We start from the raw sequence: 9811 nt of genomic DNA on the forward strand, positions 1-9811 counted from the left end.
CCCCATTAAATCGATTATAATTCACTCCTGAGAAAGCATGCCCAAGATTTGGCTACCTAGCAACTACAGTAACTCAGTAATTATATGCAATAATGATATGCCACAAAGTACAGGAAATAGCACAACCACACAGTTGGTACTTTTATGCTGACAGTGGGAACAGCCAGGAAAATGCAGCTATGTTCATCTACATCTACAGACTAGTTTTCCTCCAGTTTCTTTGATAACATTTCATAGATCACTTTGGTTTGTAGTACTTATGAAGGTTTGAGCCAAGTTTGGAATATGTGTTTCAAAGACTAGGAATGCAATTCTGAGGGGGAGGAGGTGCTGAAAGTGCTTTGGAGGCAGACTTACCGCTACATCAGCGGGAATGGGAGGTACACCACTCTAACCCCTTCCCAGCTGGCACAAATGGGACTTACTCCAGTCTGCATGTGTCTGTCCCAGTCCACAGGTGCAGTGCTGCCCCACCTAGCCAGCAGTGCAATTGGGCCGTAGGAAGGTATGCCGGCGCATGAGGAGGCTGGCCTAGGGGTGTGACTGGCATTAGGCAGCTTCTTAAGACCTCTCAGCCTGGGTATGCCCCCTGCGAGAGGCGTAAAGTTACGGCAAGGTAAATCATGGCAGATCCCATAGAAACCCATATGCCCCAAAAACACAGGTTCCCGATGCTCCTGGTGCAGCCTCAGAAACTCTCAGGGAGTCTACTAAATGGCGCACCAATCCCCGTACACTCTGGATGGGGTGAGCCCCCTGTCCAGCACCCAATCATAGCTCCCCCTCCTACAAAGGCTGCCAGTCCTGCCCCACACACCCTTTAGGTAGGGCTGGCTGTGCAGCAGGAGGCTCTGCTGGGGAGCTCTCTGTCACACAGACTTAGAGAAGGGGGGGACACTTTGGTGATGGAACTTGCACAGCAAATTTGCTTAGACAGTATAGGGCGGACACTTTGGCTTGTGAGGAGGGGAGCGGTCTCTCCTCTGTGGCTAACCTCTTATTTCCGAATTCAAACAGGTGCCCAAAGTTTGGCGTGCAGAGCCGGTGGTGCACTGATGGGTAAGTGTGAGTGCATGCTGCAAACTCACCCCCCCCCCCCCCGTTCACAGTGACAGTGTCTTCAGCACTGGACCCAGGCTGCAAGCCCAGGCAGGGATGCTTGCTGCAGCCCCCACATGTTGCTGGAGGCCTCCCCTCATTCTGTCCTCTGTCTCATTCCTACCCCTGGCAGAGGATGGGGGGGGGGGTCTGGCAGTCCCTGACCCACCTTTGATGCCTGTGGGGAGGTGGATCAGGGACTGTCCCTTTAAAAGATTCTCTCAGCACAATACGTGTGCACACTGCAGCTGCCACCCTTTCAGGTGCTCTTCATCTCTGTTTCTGTTTTGCAGGTTGGATTGCAACAGAGAAGCTTCCATGTGGGGCGCTTCCTCCTCCCTTCTCCTCTGTCAGCTGTTCCCATCCTCCTCTCAGAGTGAAGCCTTGTGCCCCCATGCTCGGCAAGACTGTCCAAGGTGTTCCTAGGAAACTGTTGCATCCAGTTCCTTACCAATAAAGTGTTGCGATGTGCCGCTCTTTGTCTCACGTATGTGGTGTCTGCTGCACATTCCCTCTGCCCCACCCCTTCCAAGTGTGCTGTGTGAAATGTTCCCTTTGTTAGTGGGTGGGGAGGGGCTGAGTCTATGAGCCATCTCTGCAAGAGATCGGACAAGGGAGTCCGAGGGTCTCCCCCCCCTCATCCCATGGCACAGAGCAGAGGGGAGTGCGGGGGGGGGGAAGGCATGCGCTGAGTACCTGGCTGGCATCCTGCACTCCAACAGGGGCAGGGTTCTGCGCCAACAGGGGCAGGGTTCTGCGCAAGGAGGGGGCAGTAAGACTCTGTGTCCATGCTGCGCAGAGCTGTCCTGTGGGACTTGGACATGCCACAGCTCTGTCTCCTCTTTCCTGGACACACATTTTGCCTGGTTTCCCTGATTGCAGACTCCTGCCCTATGTTTTCCCTGTCTGTGTATGAAGGCGGGGGAGGGGTGCTCATGACTTCTCTTGCCTGCTTGCCATTGGCACAAGTCTCTGACAGTGGGTGAGGCCGCAGGACTGGCCAATCCCCACAGCTCCACACTTCCCCTTCCCTTTTCCTGCCCCTACCATGGCAGCTCGCCAGGCTTCTCTGTCTCTCTTGCACGCATGCCCAGCCAGACTCCTTTCCCCTCGCCACATTGGTGGGACTTCTCTCCCTTAACTGTGACCATCTGGCTGTGATTTTCTCAGGTCTCTGTTGGGGTGGGGAAAGTGATCAGCCTCTTCGGGCTGCCTCTTCCCACCCTCGATTGACATCTGCCACAACGCCTGACCAATCTGGGCTGGCCCTCCCCTCCTCTGCTTTGCTTGCATGCTCCAGCGGGGTTCTCATGGTGACCACCCGACCTGAAGCTGCCTTATGCCTCTTCCCTCCCCCCTCCCTATGCCTGAGCATGCCAATCCCCTTAGGGACTCGACGAGTGGCACCGGACTTAAGCCACGGGCAGGCACATGTATGTTAGGATTGGACTGTAAGTCTCCTGAATTGTCTGGGAATTATTTTTGAGTAGATCTATATAGGCTGGGGCTGACAATAATTCTATGCATTAGGAAAAAGCCACTGAATATTGCAGGCGTGCAAAGGATTATAAAGATCTTTAGACTACTTGATAGATTCAAAAAATTCAGAATCATACAAACAATTGAAGGAATACATATAATTATGTATGAATGTCACCTGGCATTCATCTACATTTTTTTTCTGTTTTGTTTTAAGTTAGCTAATGTAAAGATTATCTTCAAGTATTCAGAAGCATGGCAGACAGTTGGACACATGTTGGTTATTTAAAGGGTTAAGACACATTAATTCCAGATAAAGCTCTCTACAAAGGGAAGGGATATTTGATTTGTATGGCTTTAAAGTTTTAACAGATGAGTCTATCCCTGTGAGACCACAGACCATTTACCATCACTAGATTGATTTCTTTCTGTGCTAAAGGCTTGATGATACTTTTCAACACAGTTCATAGTAAGCAGAGTGATACCTCAAATATACATTAACTAAAGAGTCTTTGGAGGCTGAATTAAGGAGATGAAACTCTGAGCATCAAGGGAATAGTGGCATTTAATAAGTAAAGAAACAAAACAATATCTTGATAAGTTTTATATAAATAAAACCAACCATTGTAGTGAACACAAAGCCAAAAGTAAACAACATTATGTTTCATATTACAAAGCTGTGTTTCTTTACTTGTGCTTTGATTAGTCAAAATAAATGAAAAAAACAAACAAACTACCAGTTTCTTTGCAGTCTCATAAGGCATTTCCACATGGGCTATTTTGCCATAAGTTTGAAGCTTATGGGAAATGGGATTTTTTTTCCTGCTTCCCCACAGCATCACGGTTGCATCCATGCACATCCTTGGATTTCCCCAGCTTTCCCAAACTTACTTTGCTCCCATGTTTTTAGAAAGATTGCAGTAAAAAACCTGGATGATTTCTGTGTGGTTGGTAAAGCTCAGATTTTCCTGGCCCCAGCCACACTGCAGCCAGTTTCCAAACAACAGACATTTCCTCTCACTATCATCAGGAAAATAATAAAATTGGTGGTTGGATAGTTTTATAGTGTAATATTGATTTACCATTATACCAATGCATGTATAATTTCCCCTGAATTCCTTTCTTCCTTTCATTGGATTTATTTATTCAGAGTCTCAGAGCAGCTAGTCTCTAGTGTCTTCCATTATGGAGAAACAAGGAAAAGGGAATATCTCTGCAAGTGAAAAGGCCAGAAACTTACTCAAAAGGCGGGCTGGGTGAGGGTGGGGGGTGGGGGAGAGTTCTTTTTCAATAATGGCTGGTAATTCAAAGAACCTGATGCATATATTGGTATAGCCAGGGTTTTTTTCCTTTTTTTTTCTTTTTTAGTAGGAACTCCATTGCATATCAGACTACACAACCCTGATGCAGCCAATCCTCCAAGAACTTACAGGGCTCTTTGTACAGGGCCTACTGTATGCTCCAGAAAGATTAGCTACATCAGGGCTATGTAGTCTAATATGCAAAGGAGTTCCTGCTACAAAAAGAGCCCTGAGTATAGCAATACATTAATATGACTCTATTCCATCTTCAATTAAAAAACAACTACTACAAGGGAAATCTCTGCTCAGAAGCCCTGATGATGCTGTAGTACATTAGCAGCAGCTACAGCAACATGAAAACTACTGTGTAGAAAACACCACAGATGTCTTCCTCTTCTTGCACCTCTTTCCTATCACTCAACATTATTCTTCCAAATTCACTGGGAAGAGTTTCAAGGTACTGCAGTTCAATGATTGGCCAAATCAAACTGGAAACCAAGGCATTCCCAGTTACTCTACTATTTCTGTTTCTGTGATGAATCCAAACTAAACTGTGCCCAAACTCAAAGTCATCTATGATTAGTACTGGTCTGGACATAAGGCATAGACACCAGCAATATCAGCATGCTTCCTATGGCACTACTTCCCCCATTTTTATTTATTTATTTTTGAACCACCGTGCTGCAGAATACTTTCAGACACACCTACAACTTAAACAGTGACCTTGTGCTAATGGTGGCATTGTAATAGTGATGATTTGTTCATGGCTCCTTACAATACATGGAAATTGATCAAACAGGAACATAGTTGCAATGGTGGCTTTGGGTGATATAAAAATCATGAGGATATGGGCTTTGCCTCTTTGTGGGACTGAAGGGAACGTAAATTCCATGAAAACGAAAAGATCCTGCTAGATCTCTTCATGAAAATGAACAGAACCTGCTAGATCTAGGTTTGTTTGTTTTTTAACCAAATTCAATGAGCTCTGAACCAAGTGGGCAGCTGTGTTGGTCTGAAGCAGTAGAACAAAGCAGGAGTAAAGTTGCACCTTTAGGACCAACAAAGTTTTATTCAGAACGTAAGCTTTCGTATGCAGGCATATGTCTTCAGACAAGGGGATAAGGTACAGTGGGCTGAAATACATGTAGTTGGTGGGTTAAGAATGCAAACTGATACAAAGCTAGGATCACATGGCAAAAGTGTAGCAAATTAGAAGGCCATTTGGTCTGGATAGCCATAAAAGGTTATAAAAGTTGCCTGCCAATTGGTGTTGCTGCAAGTCTAGGTAAAACAAAAGGTCCAGACCAAATGGCCTTCTAATTTGTTAAACTGTTTTGCCATGTGATCCTAGCTTTGTACCAGTTTGCACTCTTAACCCACCAACTACATGCAATTTAGCCCACTGTATCTTATCCCCTCGCCTGAAGAAGTATGCCTGCATATGAAAGCCTATGTTCTGAATAAAACTTTGTTGATTTTAAAGGTGAAACTTGACTCCTACTTTGTTTAATGAGGTCTGTACAAAGAAGGAAAAAAACCCTGTCTACCAGACAACTGTTGCTGTTTCTTCAAGAAGAGCCTAAGCACATGTACAGAGCTGGCCTTGCTGCTAGGCAAATTAGGCATATGCGGGGGGCACCAAATTGGTGGCAGGGAGGCAGAGGGCATGTGGGGAGAAGCCCAAGGAGATCAAAGTGTCTGTTGCCTAGCAAATGCCCAGGGAGATTGGACAGTCTGTTGCCTTACAAAAGCCCAGGGGGTTGGAAAAAACTCACTTGCACCTTATCTCTGCTCATCTGTCTTTGGGGTGGGGAGAAGGAACGACTCTCTCTTGCCTTGCAAAAATCCAAGGAAATCAGTGTGTCTGTTGCCTTGCAAAAGCCCAGTGGGTTGAAAAAACTTGCTAGGACCACCTGTGTGCCAAGCAGATGCTCTACAACCCGTGGTCCCTCTAAGCTGAATTAGTGTGAGCTAGCTAATAGTTTTTTAGCCTCTGGCTTGCATGTTTTTGTCTTAGCTCAGGAAGAATGGCCTCAGAGTGAACTAATTTATGCAGCAGATCACAACTTTAGTTCCAGTAGCTCATAAAGTAGAATTTTTGCACACAAGACTTCACACCTCAGAGGGAATATTGTCTACAACTGAACCACGCCCCTGTCCCCAAATCCTGGCATAAGAAAGTTCAGGTAAAAACGTTCTCTGTGATCTTTTCCTAACTATTTTATGGTAATTAATAGAAGAAGATACAAATTAGCTGTAAGACAGCACTACAGTTAATGTACACTTCATAATTACAAAGCACTAATTATAATATGCAAATTACATCCCCCAGATTTGGGGAATTATAGCAATATATTGTGTGACTCACTACCTATGAAAGAAGCGCAGCAATAGCTCAGGTTTCTCAGGTCTTTAGCAAAAATATAAAGCAGAACTTCTGCAATTCATTTGTGGTTATATACTCACACTGTTAGATGTTTGTTCACCTTGAAGCCTTAGCCCCAGTAAGTATATAACATGAAGTTTATTTATTTCTATTGACAGATGTAAAGTTCCCCACAACTTTTCAGGAATTGTAACTTGTTAGAGATTCAGAAAATCCTTCATAGTTGTTACATGCAAGCTCTGCCCTTATTTTTTCTTTGAAAGGTGTGTGTGTGATAACAACAGTATACAAGCAAAAGTCAGTAAGATATAACTCATTTGAAAGTATGTTTAAGCTACTCCCTGTGAAAGCATAAGACAAGCTTTATGTGATCAGTCATGTTGAATTCAAGCTCCTACTGTGCAGAATAGCTTTAAAACCAACACTACTATGAGATCTTCAGTCCCCTTCATGGCCAGTGGATTCTCTTCTCATTTCTGCAGTGACTGCAATGTTCTCTTTTGCTAGTAAATCAGAATTAGGGCACTCACTCAGGTTTCTGCTGTTAGGCTCATAAACGGAGACAACAATTTATTAACAAGGAGATACACAGATAGGAGCAACATCTTTTAGAGCAAGGGAATTTGTGAGGTCTGTATTTCCAAGCCAAAAAAACAGTACTAACTAAGCAGGGACTCCAGTCTATGAAACTGAACCAGCTCACACAAATATCAGGTGGGAAACAGACTGCTCCATTGTGATATAGACAATAAAAATACCACAATGACATTGTTCTGCAGTTCTGCTTTGGTAGCATTTTGAGCATTGACTGTTTCCCAGGATTTAGCAGACTTCATTTTGAATAACAAGGTCTATATTTACTTAGAATATTTCTATGCTGCCTCTTCATAGTCCTGGTCAAGGTGGGTTACAATTTAAAACCACAATATAGAAAACAAGCCATTAAAACAATCCATTAGACATAAACTGCATAAAAACTGTCCATAAAAGAGAATGTTAAAAAAAACCCTGATAAGATAAAAACAGATTAAAAGTCTGGGTAAAAAGATGTGATTTAGTGTTGTGCCTTAAAGAAAGTAAAGCAGATGTCAAGTGAGCATCAAAGGGAAGACACTGCAAAGGATAGATGCTGCCATAGATAATGCTTTGCCTCTAGTCACCAACCACCTCACTTCTGAAGGTGGGGGCACAGAAAGCAGGGATTGAGATGCAAATCTTAACTGGTGGACCAGACAACATGGGAGGAGACAGTCCATTTCACATATCATCTTGTGAGACAGGCCCAGCACATTTTGACATTTCTTGATTCTATCTATCTATCTATCTATCTATCTATCTATCTATCTATCTATCTATCTATCTATCTATCTATCTATCTATCTATCTATCTATCTATCTATCTATGTTATATTTATATCCCGCCCATTCTATGCAGACACAAGGTGGCTAAAAACATAAAATACACAATAAACAATAAGCGATATTAAAACAATAAAACAAATAAATTTGCAATGGTGCTACTTCATCTATTCAGGCAGATCATGTAATATTTTCCTTTCTCAATGCTTACAGTTCCTAGGCAGTTAGTACTGAAGTGCAATAGATCCAGATGTGGTGGCAGCCCTCTCACGTTAGATGTTATATGCCATCTGAAACAGTTCAATCTTGCAGGCACTGTGGAACTGTGATAAGTCCCGCAGGGCCCTGATGGCTTCTAGGAGGGTGTTCCAGAATATTGGGGCTGCAACTGAGAAGGCTCTTGCTCTGGTGGAATTCAGCCTAGCCTCTTTTAGCCCAGGGACAGCCAAACAATTTTGAGAACTTGATCAAAGTGCTCTCTGGGGAACATGTGGAGCAAGGCAGTCCCACAGATAGGTAGGTCCTAGGCCATATAGGGCTTTGAAGGCTAATACCAGGACCTTGAAACGGACTTGGTTCACAACAGGCAGCCAGTGCAGCGCTTGTGACACAAGCTGAATATGCTCCTGCCAGGGAAGCCCCATTAGTAGCCTGACTGCAGCATTCTGCACCAGCTGCAGCTTCTGAATCTGAGTCAAGGGCAATCCCATGTAGAGAGTGTGACAGTAATCAATTCATGAGGTGACAGAGGCATGGATCACCATTGCTAAGTCGCCGCACAAAAGATAGGGGACCAACTGCCGAGTTCACTGAAGATGGTAGAAAGCGGCTTGAGCAGTGGCTTCTACTTGGGCCTCCATAGTTAAGGAGGACTCCAGGAGCACTCCCAGGCTCTTAACCCTTGGTGCTGATGTCAGTGGTGCCCCATCAAAGGTTGGTAAAGAGATCACCCTTCCCGGCCACTGCAACTTAGATAGAGAACCTCCATCTTCATTGTATTCAGCTTTAGCCGGCTCAGCCTGAGCCATGATACCCTGGCTTGCAGCACCAGGTCCAAGTTCTCTGGGGCGCAGCTGGACCGGCCACCCATCAATAGATAGAATTGGGTGTCATCCGCATACTAATGACAACCCAGCCCATACCTCCTAACCACCTGGGCAAGGGGGCTATATAGATATTAAACAACATTGGGGAAAGAACCGCCCCATGGGAGACCTCACAAATAAGTGGGTATCTCTGGGATGACATTTCTCGAATTGGCACCCTTTGTCCCTGACCTTGGATGAAAGAGGAAAGCCACTGTAAGGCAGACCCCTGTATCACCACGTCAGCAAGATGGCTAAGCAGCTGGTGGTTGATTGTACCGAATGCAGCCGACAGGTCTAATAGGAGCAGTACTGCCGAGCCGCCTTGATCCAGATGTCTCAGGAGGTCATCCATGAAGGCAACCACACCGTCTCTGTCCCATGGCCTGGGTGGAAGCTGGACTGGAACGGGTTCAGTATAGAAGCATCCTCCAGGAAACCCTGTACTGTGTCACCACTCTCTCTATAATCCTACCCAAGAAGGGCAAGTTTGACACCGGCTGGTAGTTGGCCAAATTAATCGGGTCTAAACATGATTTCTTCATGACAATCTGATGCCAGCATTAATGGAATCATTAGAATTAGCAGAGCACATAAGGTAGAATATAGAGGCTAGGCAAGTAGTGCACTTATTAAAATTATTTATCTTAGAGGCCTGACTAGACTAGGGAAATAAGACCCACATTCCATTCCAGCCAAATGTCCTTCCTGGATCTCTTAGCAATGCAATAAAGATCACATCTCTCCAAGGTACAGAGCAATTTAGCCTAGTGGGAGAATGAGCATTGGTATATCAATCTGCAATGACACCCATCCTAGCACATTTCAATAAGGAAAAGGCATGATTTAAGACTGCAGTCTGGGTAAGAGTATCACCAAATGCCCTGGAATCAAAGAACAAGCAGGAAGACGGGGGGGAGTTTTATTGCCTTTTCCAAGGTGCCAGTACATATTTTCTTGATGTTTAAACAATATTTAGTTTCACCAGGTCCATCCCAATCCACCAATGGAAAGAAGCCAAGTCATGTTGTTGTGTCTTGCATTTCAGTCCCGAAATTACAACACAGCGGACGCTACGGAGGTAACCAGTGGAAGTCCACTGG

Source organism: Heteronotia binoei, chromosome 4 (genome assembly GCF_032191835.1).
Source record: "Heteronotia binoei isolate CCM8104 ecotype False Entrance Well chromosome 4, APGP_CSIRO_Hbin_v1, whole genome shotgun sequence".
Lineage (NCBI taxonomy): Eukaryota > Metazoa > Chordata > Lepidosauria > Squamata > Gekkonidae > Heteronotia > Heteronotia binoei.